The sequence below is a fragment of the Papaver somniferum genome, chromosome 11, assembly GCF_003573695.1.
Source record: "Papaver somniferum cultivar HN1 chromosome 11, ASM357369v1, whole genome shotgun sequence".
NCBI lineage: Eukaryota > Viridiplantae > Streptophyta > Magnoliopsida > Ranunculales > Papaveraceae > Papaver > Papaver somniferum.
The window spans coordinates 133,142,721-133,154,289 of record NC_039368.1 but is presented as its reverse complement, the minus strand read 5'-3'; the positions used below and the strand labels follow the sequence as shown (position 1 = coordinate 133,154,289).

The 11,569-nt window shown below is 33.9% G+C and overlaps 1 long non-coding RNA gene across 1 annotated transcript; it reads right to left on the bottom strand.

Annotated features, from left to right (window-relative positions):
- Nucleotides 1-10,985: 10,985 nt before the first annotated feature.
- Nucleotides 10,986-11,569, bottom strand: LOC113322083. Its single transcript, XR_003346954.1, has 3 exons — nt 11,504-11,569; nt 11,338-11,413; nt 10,986-11,051 (listed from the first exon to the last, which is right to left on the bottom strand). It is a non-coding gene; the product is annotated as an uncharacterized LOC113322083 (long non-coding RNA).

Sequence of the window (11,569 nt, the reverse complement as noted above, 5' to 3'; positions counted from 1 at the left end):
GAAAAAAAATGGTTTGTAATCCCAAAAAATAAGTATTGAGCATTAGCTAGGGTGCGCGTTTGGCTCGCTTTTGCTGGACATTTGGCTTATGATTTCGGAATCTTGAATTAGAGTGGAGCAAGGAAAGTAAGATTGAGCACCCCCGTTTAATGTTTCTCGTACCCCACCTATAGACGGAGAATGGGAAAAATATTGTCTGGTCATTTTTTAGGTGGGCCCATGTCACTTTAGTCTTTTGGTCAAACGCCTTTACTGATTGGTCCATAATTATTTAAAAATATAAAACAGACAAAAGTACCCTTCCGTATTTTTTTTTTTGTAGCAGTTCATTCTTCAAAATGAACTCTGTTAATTTCTACTTATTTTTTCACAAATCACCTAAAAAACAGAGTTCGTTCTAAAAATGAACTCTATATAAAAACTTAAAAGACCAGAGTTCATTCCATAAATGAACTCCATATAAAAAAACCTAAAAAAACAGAGTTGATTCCAGAAATGAACTCCATATAAAAACCTAAAAAAAACAGAGTTCATTCCAAAAATGAACTCCACACATAAACCAGAATTCACTTCTGGAATGAACTCCTCATAAAACCTATACAAACCAGAGTTCATTTCTGGAATGAACTCCTCATAAAACCTATATAAACCAGAGTTCATTGCTGGAATGAACTCCTGATAAAAACCTATATAAACGATTATGTTCATCAACGACAGAGTTCATTCCAAAAATGAAGTTCATTTCAGTAATGAAGTTCATTCCAGGAATGAAGTTCATCCTAAGCAGCAGCAACAACAACAACAAAACGCATAAATCTTCAACTTCAACAGCAACAACAGATTTCTAGGGTTTGACGAGTTCATCTTCATCATCATCTCCAATCGCAGCAACATCAAGAAAACCAAAAAAACTAATTAAATCTTCACCAACAGCAGATCTATCTTGAGTTCGTATTCATCTTCATCATCATCACCAATCGCAGCAAACATCAAAAAAAAAAAAAACCTAATTAAATCTTCAACAACAGTAGTAGAAGATGAGTTCGTTCCATCAAGAAAAAACATAAAAATCTTCATCACAAACTAGTGTTCATTCTTGAAAATGAACTCCGTCATCTTCATCTTCTTCATCAGCAACAGCAACTCATCTTCATCCTCTCCATCATCAGCAGCAACAACAGACGAAAAACATCAAAATCTTCATTACAAACCAGAGTTCATTCCAGAAATGAACTCTGTCATATTCATTTTCTTTTATAGATCCAAAACTTACCCAAGCATGTGAAGATGATAAAGATTCATCATCATCATAAATAGCAGCAGAATCTTCAACCTCATCATCTTCATCATCAACACAGAGCCAATAGTAAAAAGAAAAAAGAAAAAAATGCAAAACCTTCATCGTATTCATCATCATCTTCATCACTAGCAGAGAAAAAAATAGAGAGAATAGAGAATCGTTCATCATCATCTTGATCTTCTTCATCACTAGCAGGAAGAAAAAAAATAGAGATATTTTAGATCTGAAAATATAGGAGAGAGAAAATAAATCTGAGAATGATTTCTTCTCTCTTACCTTTTGACTATATATATGGTCCTTATCAAAAAGGGTATTTCTGCCACTAGAAGATGACATTTACACCATCCATGACATCACTCTAGGACCAAACTATAATTTTTAGGACCAAACTATAATTTATATTACCAAATAGAACCAAACAGACAATTGATTAGGTTAATTCGAATAGAAACAATAACAAAAACAATTAGGAGATACACCCCACCCAACAACTTTTATTACACACAAAGTTACACTTGTCAAAAATAAGTATTGAGCATTAGCTAGGGTGCGCGTTTGGCTCGCTTTTGCTGGACATTTGGCTTATGATTTCAGAATCTTGAATTAGAGTGGAGCAAGGAAAGTAAGATTGAGCACCCCCATTTAATGTTTCTCGTACCCCACCTATAGATGGAGAATGGGAAAAATATTGTTTGGTCATTTATTAAGTGGGCCCATGTCAGTTTAGTCTGTTGGTCAAACGCTTTTACTGATTGGTCCATAATTATTTAAAAATATAAAACAGACAAAAGTACTCTTCCGTGTTAATTTTTACTTATTTTTTGTAGCAGTTCATTCTACAAAATGAACTATGTTAATTTTTACCTATTTTTTCACAAATCACCTAAAAAACAGAGTTCAGTCCAGAAATGAACTCCATATAAAAACTTCAAAAACCAGAGCTCATTCCAGAAATGAACTCCATATAAAAAACCTAAAAAAACAGAGTTCATTTCAGAAATGAACTCCATATAAAAAACCTAAAAAAACAGAGTTCATTCCAGAAATGAACTTCATAAAAAAACCTAAAAAAACAGAGTTCATTCCAAAAATGAACTCCGTACATAAACCAGAATTCACTTCTAAAAAAAACAGAGTTCACTGAATATTTCATCATCTTCTGATTCACATAAAAATAGTACAAAGAGATTGCAACAGTTAAGACCTCAAAATAAAGAGGATATAATTTATAGTTAGACTATCTTATATAAACAAATTACTAAATCACTGGAAATTTATTTATGATGAGAAAGAAACCCTAGGCCCCTGCAATTATAAGGTTGTTATTTCAACTCTGATCAATTGAAAACTTGATTCAGACATTTTGTAAATTGGAACCGTCAAAACTAATAATCCAGCGATAACATAGAGAGAACAACATATTTCCTAATAAGTGTGTGCTAATCAAAAGACAGGACAAACTGAACTTAAACATTACAAGCTGGTTGAAATTTCTCAAGATTGTCTATTGTTCTTAAGCGAAGGTAGTCGTGCTCGATCTTGCCAAAAGATATGCACCTCTAACTTTATTTGAATCAAAAACAGATACTCCTCGCCTCACGGGTCATAAAAAATTTGTTGTAGCATCTCTCTTGTCGTGTCAGTTCTCTAATAATTTATTTTCTTGGTGATATCCCTCAATAAAAATGAGTTAGGCATATTTTGGTATTATTTAACTGGTAGAGTGTTCTTAGCTACTTTGTAGACTACATAACCAATAATCCATTAAAGAGAAAAAAAAAACTTTTAGACTAATTAATGCATAAATTGTACTGCTTCATACAACTTATTTATCCAATTGTCTGTGGAGGCAATTAAGATTCATTAATTAGTACTAATTGTATGCTAGTAATAGAATCCTGATAATACATTGAACTCTACAATTTATAAAGGAAGCCACATATTTAGCGAAATGGTGCCAGAAAGCTTCATAGAAGATTTTATTGTCAATTTGAACACTCTGAATCAAGTTCTCATCTACATGATACCCTTAAAAAAATCGAAATTGGGGAAAAAATAACATAACTTTCTGAGTACTTATAGCGATCCAAGAAAAAATTACTAATACTTTCTACAAAATGCAGGACATCAGGATGTGCTCTTGGCATGCTTATGAATCCAAATTTGCAGTTAAGAAATTCATCTTTAGCTTGAAAAGTCATTCGATGTCATGCATTTTCTGCTAAAAAGATATGATGACATAACTGAGCATATGAGTAACTTTGCCCATGACTTTCTTGAGATTAGTTCCCTAGAAAACATGGCTGTTGTGTTGAGGATGAGGCGCTCAAGAAAACTTTTCCTATATTATGCATTAGTTTCTAATGAAAATCTAAGGCTTACCTTTTGAGAGTGAGGCACTCGGGTTCTAAAACATGTTATATGAAAATTCTAAGTTCATCAATACCAATAGTAATCTTAGATATTAAACACTATTCATAATAAAATTGACAACAAATCAAAATAGCTAAAAGAATTATGGAATACTCACATGTTTACCTGCACATGTTTCCGGCTTTGACAAGACGACCAGTATTGTTCATTTTAATAAGAGATAAACAAATAAAAAGTGGGCTAACTATAAGAACAAACAAAGTATATGGACTCTACAAACGAAAACGAACCTCAAAATACAAAGATGGCATTTAGCCAAACGCACATGAGAAGAATTATCGCACACTCCTGCCAAATACAAAGACGGCCAGTATTGTTCATTTTAATAAGAGATAAACAAATAGAAAGTGGGCTAACTATACGAACAAATAAAGTATATGGACTCTACAAACGAAAACGAACCTGAAAATACAAAGATGGCATTTAGCCAAACGCACCCGAGAAGAATTATTACACACTCCTGCAAATAAAATGAATTTTAATTATGGATTTATGTTCAAACAATTTCAAAGCTTTGATAATTCAAAGAAATCTCAAATACAAAATACATACATACGATACGATTAATGTATCCAGAACCCCCACGTAACTTAAGCATCAGAAATGTAACAGTTTAGCCTTTCAGTGTAAAAATTGGTTTTCCTTACTGTTATACAAATGAAAACTTTAATGTGATACAGTATATATTATGTGCTTATGGAGTAAAATGTACTTATCCGCATCAGCAATTCTTCTTCGTTGGGTTCTGGTTAGATGAACGGTTTACTGCAGTTAATTTGCACATCCATTGATTTAGTTTATTTTCTAGTCGGCTTGAGAATCTGTACCATATAGGGAAAATTTATGTGTTAGTTCAGAAGAAAGTTAAACCAACACATAAGCTCTACCTATCGACCAAATGAAACAAATCTAACACAAAATTAAATCAAAATATCAGTATAACTCTTAGTTTTAAAAGAATCGAAAATGCATGTCATTAAGCCAACACTAAGAAATCATTATAAATCTTTTTCAAGAAAATCCATTACTTGAAATTGTTAATGAGATAAAATTTCAAAGCCCTAAAAATTGCTACTTCGAAATAGACGAATTAAAAGAATACAAACCAAATATTGGGAGAAAAATATAAGAACCCTGATTTGAGATACCCAAACTGAGTCGTACCTGTTCATCTTCAATAAAGCAACTTTGGAATATAAAAGAAACCCTTTTATCAGAGTTATATGGACAAAACTCGACATTAGCTGGATTGGAGTTTATGAGTGATGAGCTTATGGAGAAGAAACGTGAGTTTTAAGAACCCCAGAGGACTGAAGTATTCGACGTAAATCCCATTGATCACCTAGAATTTGAAACAGTTGAGACTTATTTTTACGTGCATTTTGTTTTGATCTTTCATTGAGAGATTAATTACACATTGAATGAGGGAATTAGGCGAGAGTGTGAAACATGATGTTTACGTTGAGCGGATTGAGGGATTAATGAGACGGGAGACACTCCCGGACGTCGGATGCCGGCGTAAAAAGAGGGTGCATTTTCAGCCGGGATTTATCTATCCATTTTCAGAAAAATATTAGCCGCTCATCGCTAGAAAAATCCTACTCAAAGCCGTCGGATTGGAAAAAAGACATTTGTTTTTGTAAGATTGATTATATCTATTTTTCCGGAGAACTATAAATATATTGAAAAGTAAAAATTTGATATGATTGTTTATACTCGTTGCGTTCGTGATTGAAAGAGCTTTCCAAATATATAAAATTCACAAAAATCCGACGCACCATTTGGAAAATACGAAGTTTTAAAATATTCATTTTTATTTTTATAAAAACGGCATTTCTGTAAATAAAAGATTTCATATATTATTACTTTTAAGTCCCTATTCTGTTAAGCATTTCAGTCTTTATTTATATTTCTTAACTAAACAGTCCCTATTTTGTTTAACATTTAGTCCCTAATTCGTTTGGTGAACCATTTTCCGTTTGGTGAACCAAAAAAGAGTAAGGATTTCAATTAAGCTTGCTTGTCTTAAAAAGGAGGAGATTGTATAACTACGGTTTAGCTTATCAAAAAAAAGGGGCTCCATATTCCCATTCTTAATTAAAATTTGGGTTTGACTCGTGATTCGAATATAACGTTAGGGCGAGTTAAATGTTAGATTGTTTGTTTTCTTAAGAACTGAGTCGAACGTATTTGAGTCAGATGTGTTTTTATACCTTACTCGCTGACAACGTATAATTGTAACACTATTATCTTATGATTTATGAGTCAAATGTAAAAAGTCATATTCAGAAATCTAGACGGTTCAGAACAAATAAACAAACCATAAATCAAATTTTTTGTCGAACTTATGGCGGGCATGGTTTGAAGTTCTAACCCTCAAGCCTGCAACTTTTTTTACGAATGTGCATTTTTGTAGAGCGACTTGGCAAAGATTAAGATCTAGTCCTATGAGACTGCTAATATGGCAGCTAGACTAACAGTCTCGGTGTTGGTTTAACGCAGCCAATCTTAATCGTACCGATATCACTGTAATACGGTGGTAAAGTCAATGGATGATGATACCAGTTAGCAGAGTTCGAAATCTTCTTAAAAACATAGGAAGTTTTCTTAAGGAAGTTTTTGTGATCCGTGTCACCATCTCCTTTTACACTTAGACTGATTAATTAGTATCCTCTCTTTCTCTCAATTAGTAGATCTCTCTGTGTTTCCCACTATCGATGACATTGACATGCGGGTGAAGATGACAATGAAAGTAAAAGGGATTCCATCTTTCAATATCGTCCTATACTATCTAGTCCTACGGGAAGCTTGGCATCCCGGTTTCAAAAGTACCCTCACGTGTTAATTTTTATTTATTTTCTTCAAAATGAACTCTATTAATTTCTACTTGTTTTTTCAGAAATCACCTAAAAACCAGAAATGAACTCCATATAAAAACTTTAAAAACCAGAATTCATTCCAGAAATGAACTCCATATAAAAAACCTAAAAAAACAGAGTTGATTCCAGAAATGAACTCCATATAAAAACCTAAAAAAACAGAGTTCATTCCAAAAATGAACTCCATACATAAACCAGAGTTCACTTCTGGAATGAAGTCCTCATAAAACCTATACAAACCAGAGTTCATTTCTGGAATGAACTCCTCATAAAACCTATACAAACTAAGGGTGCACAGGAACCGAGCCGGACGGATGGACCGTCCCGGAACCGGTGGAACCGTACCTGTTTTTGTACCGAACCGAGATACAAGGTACAGGTACAGGTCCAAAATTTTAGAACCGAGGCTAGGGAGGTACAAGTACACGATCCTATCCAGTCTCCTACCGTCTCGGACCGAATGCACCGAGTAGTAATAGTCGTTGGATTTAGGGATTAATCTGAGTATCTTGATGGTGCCGGTTTATATAGAAAAATTACTAGGGTTTTTTTTTATTTTTTTCATCCACTTTGCAGCTTGGTACTGGTTTCTAAGTTTCTAACCATACTAAAGTAAGCTCTGATAATAAAAATAGAAAGGAAAAAGAAAATAGAGAAAGCTAGCAGATCGTTCAATACAACAATTTGATTTTGTGTATTTGAGTTGAAAACCAAGGACAACAGAACACTGTTTTACAGAAACTCCAGTCTCGAGTTCTAGTAAAGCATTGTACAATAGATGTTCTTCAGAATATTATTAGCAACAAATGAAACTTTAAACAGTGAAGAAACATCGGCTTTCACCCAACACAGAACACGACTTTGATTCCGCAGTGTACAACTAGTAAAAATACACTACACCATTTCCATGATTATGTCACAGACTATACCTGTTACTTATTGAATTTGTAAATAACTGTGATTGTATTTTGTAACGGTTTTATCTGTAACATAACGCAGCTACAGTCACATCTCAAAAGCGTTACAATAACTTACCCACAATTGGACTAATTTTATGATAGCGACACGTGTCTTATTTGTCACATTTATTGTAGCGGTTTTAACTGTTACTCTCTATTAACCACAATTCAGAGTATGACCCGTGTCTTTAAGGGTCACATTTACAGCAACGCTTATAACTGTTATTGAATCTTTGCAACGATTTCTGTGGCGACACGTGTCCTTTTTTGTCACGCTTAAAGTAAGATATGCTAATGTTGCATTAATTTCTAACAGTTACTCAGAGGACATGTGTCTTCCTTTTGTCACGTCTTATAATGACGCGTGCTGTTTTTTCTTCATAATTTTTGTCACAGTTATAACCGTGACAAATGTTTCTGTTACAAATGGGTAGCCCAGAACATTTTCATGGTCCTGGACTTCCAGTTTACAGACCTGTAATGCAATTAAAACTGAACTTGGAACCCAGGCCTGCAATTTCTTATTTTTCATCAGTTCATGCATTCTCAAAGAAGATTCATACATTCATTAGGAATACAAGTACAACAAAATCGTTCCATTCGTTATGAAATTTAACCCAAAACTATTCAAAGCTAACACTCTGAGATGCCATAAAGCTCCTCAAAGTAATGCACCCCTTTAATGACGCGTAATCTGTCCAGCATGTGGCTCGCCATCAAGCCTTCAGTATTTAAAAACCCAAGCTGATGAAAAAAGTGGTATTCAACAATCAATGACTGACATGATGACCGATTCAATCATTCAAGAAAGTGAAAACACATTGTTTCGTAAAATTTTATTAATAGCAGTAATTGTACGCTGTCCTAGTGTTGGTGGCAACTGAAATGACTTGGTACAAGTTTGGCCACTCGACATTACTGGAGAATAAGAGAAATGCTAGTCACTACTAACTAGATAGCACCTAATCTAGGCTCCGCGTAATTTTCATCTAAATGTCAATATACAGCATATCAAAGTCTTTTTGTTCGGGAAGGATTACTACTTTTCTCAAACACTCCAACAATAGAAGGTCCACATCAGATTAGTATCACACCTCCCTGAAGTTATCTATCAGTGAAGTAATCTATTGCATAAATTCCGAAAAAACAGAAACTGACCATCTTGTACCATCTAAAGTAGTGATCAAAGTTATGATACAAAGATTCTTACTTGAGCCAAGTAGTTCACAGATTGCTCGCTGGCGGTGGAGGGCATCCATATTTCCAAATGATCTACCTTATCACTGTTTAAAAGAATGCATTCCATTAGTGAGAAATCGTAACCATGCCCGTGAGGCACTCATCATCCGTGATATATATTTGTAAAATGCCCATCCCATTGAAATTCCAAATAAATTAGACAGTGCACATACACCATATGGCATTGCTCAGAATGATGAAGAATAAAATAAACAGGACGCTTAGAATCAACAAATAATTATATTGGTGAAATCAAAAATAAATCTACACTAGTTTTTAAACTTCTTTAGGAAGATGGTTGCGAAATAGCTATGCCAAGAAAATTATTAAAATACACGATCTCTTCCTTGTTACTATATTATGCAGCCATACACCTGACTAATACTGTCGTTGTGAAGGTTATAATTAGGAACAAGTTCATCAGGAAATGGTGGAAGTTCATAACCATACTCAGACCTATCAAACCCTCCTCCAGAATCACCACCTTATAATCGAGAGTAGAATAGAAAACTGGACTAACAAACATAATCTTGTAATGCAAAAGTATGAATGAATAGCAGATAAAACTTACATCGTGTCAGCCTTCTCCTCTATTATATTGATAAATGCCTCAACCAAGTCTGCAGACGGACAATCTGTCTCAGTTATCTTGCAATGCTTTTGATTATTATTTCTTTGAGTAACTGCAGTGCCTACAAAAAGAAAGTTGGGGTAATATTAAGTCTACAATGGTGGATCAGCGAAAACCAAATGGTGTTGTTTCTCAGTTCAAAGATAATCGGTAAGTTTAATCAATTACTTGATATATTACAACTTTGACTTTTTTTTTGTGCTTTCTTCAGTTTTGGAGTTTAAGAGATGGAGTTAGTGCTTTTCAGATGTTATTATGAGAAACTTCAGGATTAAAAACAACCAATTTATGTTCCTTTATTGCATGCAACCGTTGCAACTTTTTTTGGAACAGGTTCTAAAGTAGACATGGATAAATCTATTGCGCAGAAGTTAAATACATACTAACACAGACCACACTTATTGGAAATAACAATAACAATTAAACAGATAGAGAATCTTAGTTAGAGTACATAGTTGTGTTATCCTGTTGAAATGCTAACCACATAAATCAGAGTTTGACACACTTGGTAACAAACGGTTGACTTTACTTTCTGAAACCCTTCTTTGTTAGATTATGCCTTCAACTTGTTAAAATCTACAGGTTTTAGTATAATACCAGTACGTTAATTTAATGAAGCTAACAACAGGGCAGTTGTAAATCCTCCCTATGCCAGCTCGAGCAAGGGAAGGCAAATACGTCAATGATAGACAGGGGAGTTGTTAATCCTCCCTGCCAAGCAAAATAAAAGAAAATACATCTCCTGGACATTGATAGACAGGACACAAATAGCATACATAATTGCACAGGAGCTAGGCAAAGATATAACCTTAAATGTAAGTAGACAAAAATTCTTACTTCTTCGCCAAGTATAGTTAACTGATCAATTTGGACCAGCTGCATGCCATAATGGAATACATAACTTCGCAAACATTATTTTCGGTAAATATCAGGTATATCAGCTCTCTTCTTTCTCATTACCTGCTCCAAATAAATCAGTTTGGTAAGAAATTTCATTCGTAACAAATTAAACCCAACACATAGGATACAAAGGCTACGTTTTAATAGGACACAATACCAAATAAGCTCACATTATTAAATATTGTGGATCACATTGATCCATGGCCATTGTTGTCACGAGGTGACCGCACAAAAGTGGTCCTTCAATAACTTTAGAGTAGTTCTCTTAGGAACATGACCTAATCCTTCCTCATTTAAGCTCTCTAACTCAGGCAAGATACCTACAATTTCAAGTATAAAACTCAAATTCTCATTCTCAACTCATAAAATTTCAAGGGCTAGTACATACTACAACTCAATAGGCTGCAAATTAATCAGGCAAACATTATAAAATCATGACCGACTTGCGAGTTACAAACTCTATTATCATGAAAGACTTGCGCGAGTTACAAACTCTTATGATTTATGATTTTTGGACTAATTCTTTGTATATATCCACAATTTTCTTTGCAGTTTATGCAGGTATATAAATGTCACAAAAATGCATTCCTGGTCAAATTTAATCATTTTATAAGATTGCAGAGCTTACTCCACAACTTCTAAATATTTACCTCGTCAAAATGGAGAAACATGTGGACGATGAGATAGATGAACAGAAAGATCCTTCCAACCTGATATCAAAAAAACTTGCTAGAGTCAAATATCGATCATGCCACTACAAAGATCTTTATGATAAGTGCAAACTGAGGTATAAAAACTTCAAAGGTTGCATATACTTGCATCCGTCATTATGAGATGGAAAGGAAATTAATTTCAAGCAATGTGAGGGAACACCCACCAACTTCAATAGTAGAACTTAAAGTTTAGGTTTTATATTCAATTAGAAAAACATTTTGTAAACTCTATACAGAATAATCGCATTAAAAACATAGTATTCCCTAAGAGGGTAAAGAGTACCAGCCAAGACAGGAACATAGCAATGCGATTAAACATGTAGAGTTTAGAGCCCTTTTGTCCAGCCAAATCCAAGTACCTGACAAATTTGGTTGATAAGGAAACAATAAATTGGTGAACATAATCATTGTAAAAGTGAAGCATACAAAGTTAGGTTATTGAAATTTACCATCTTAAATTGACTAATGGAGTCGTGCATTCTGAAAATAGAACCATCAATATGTATATTTGTCCT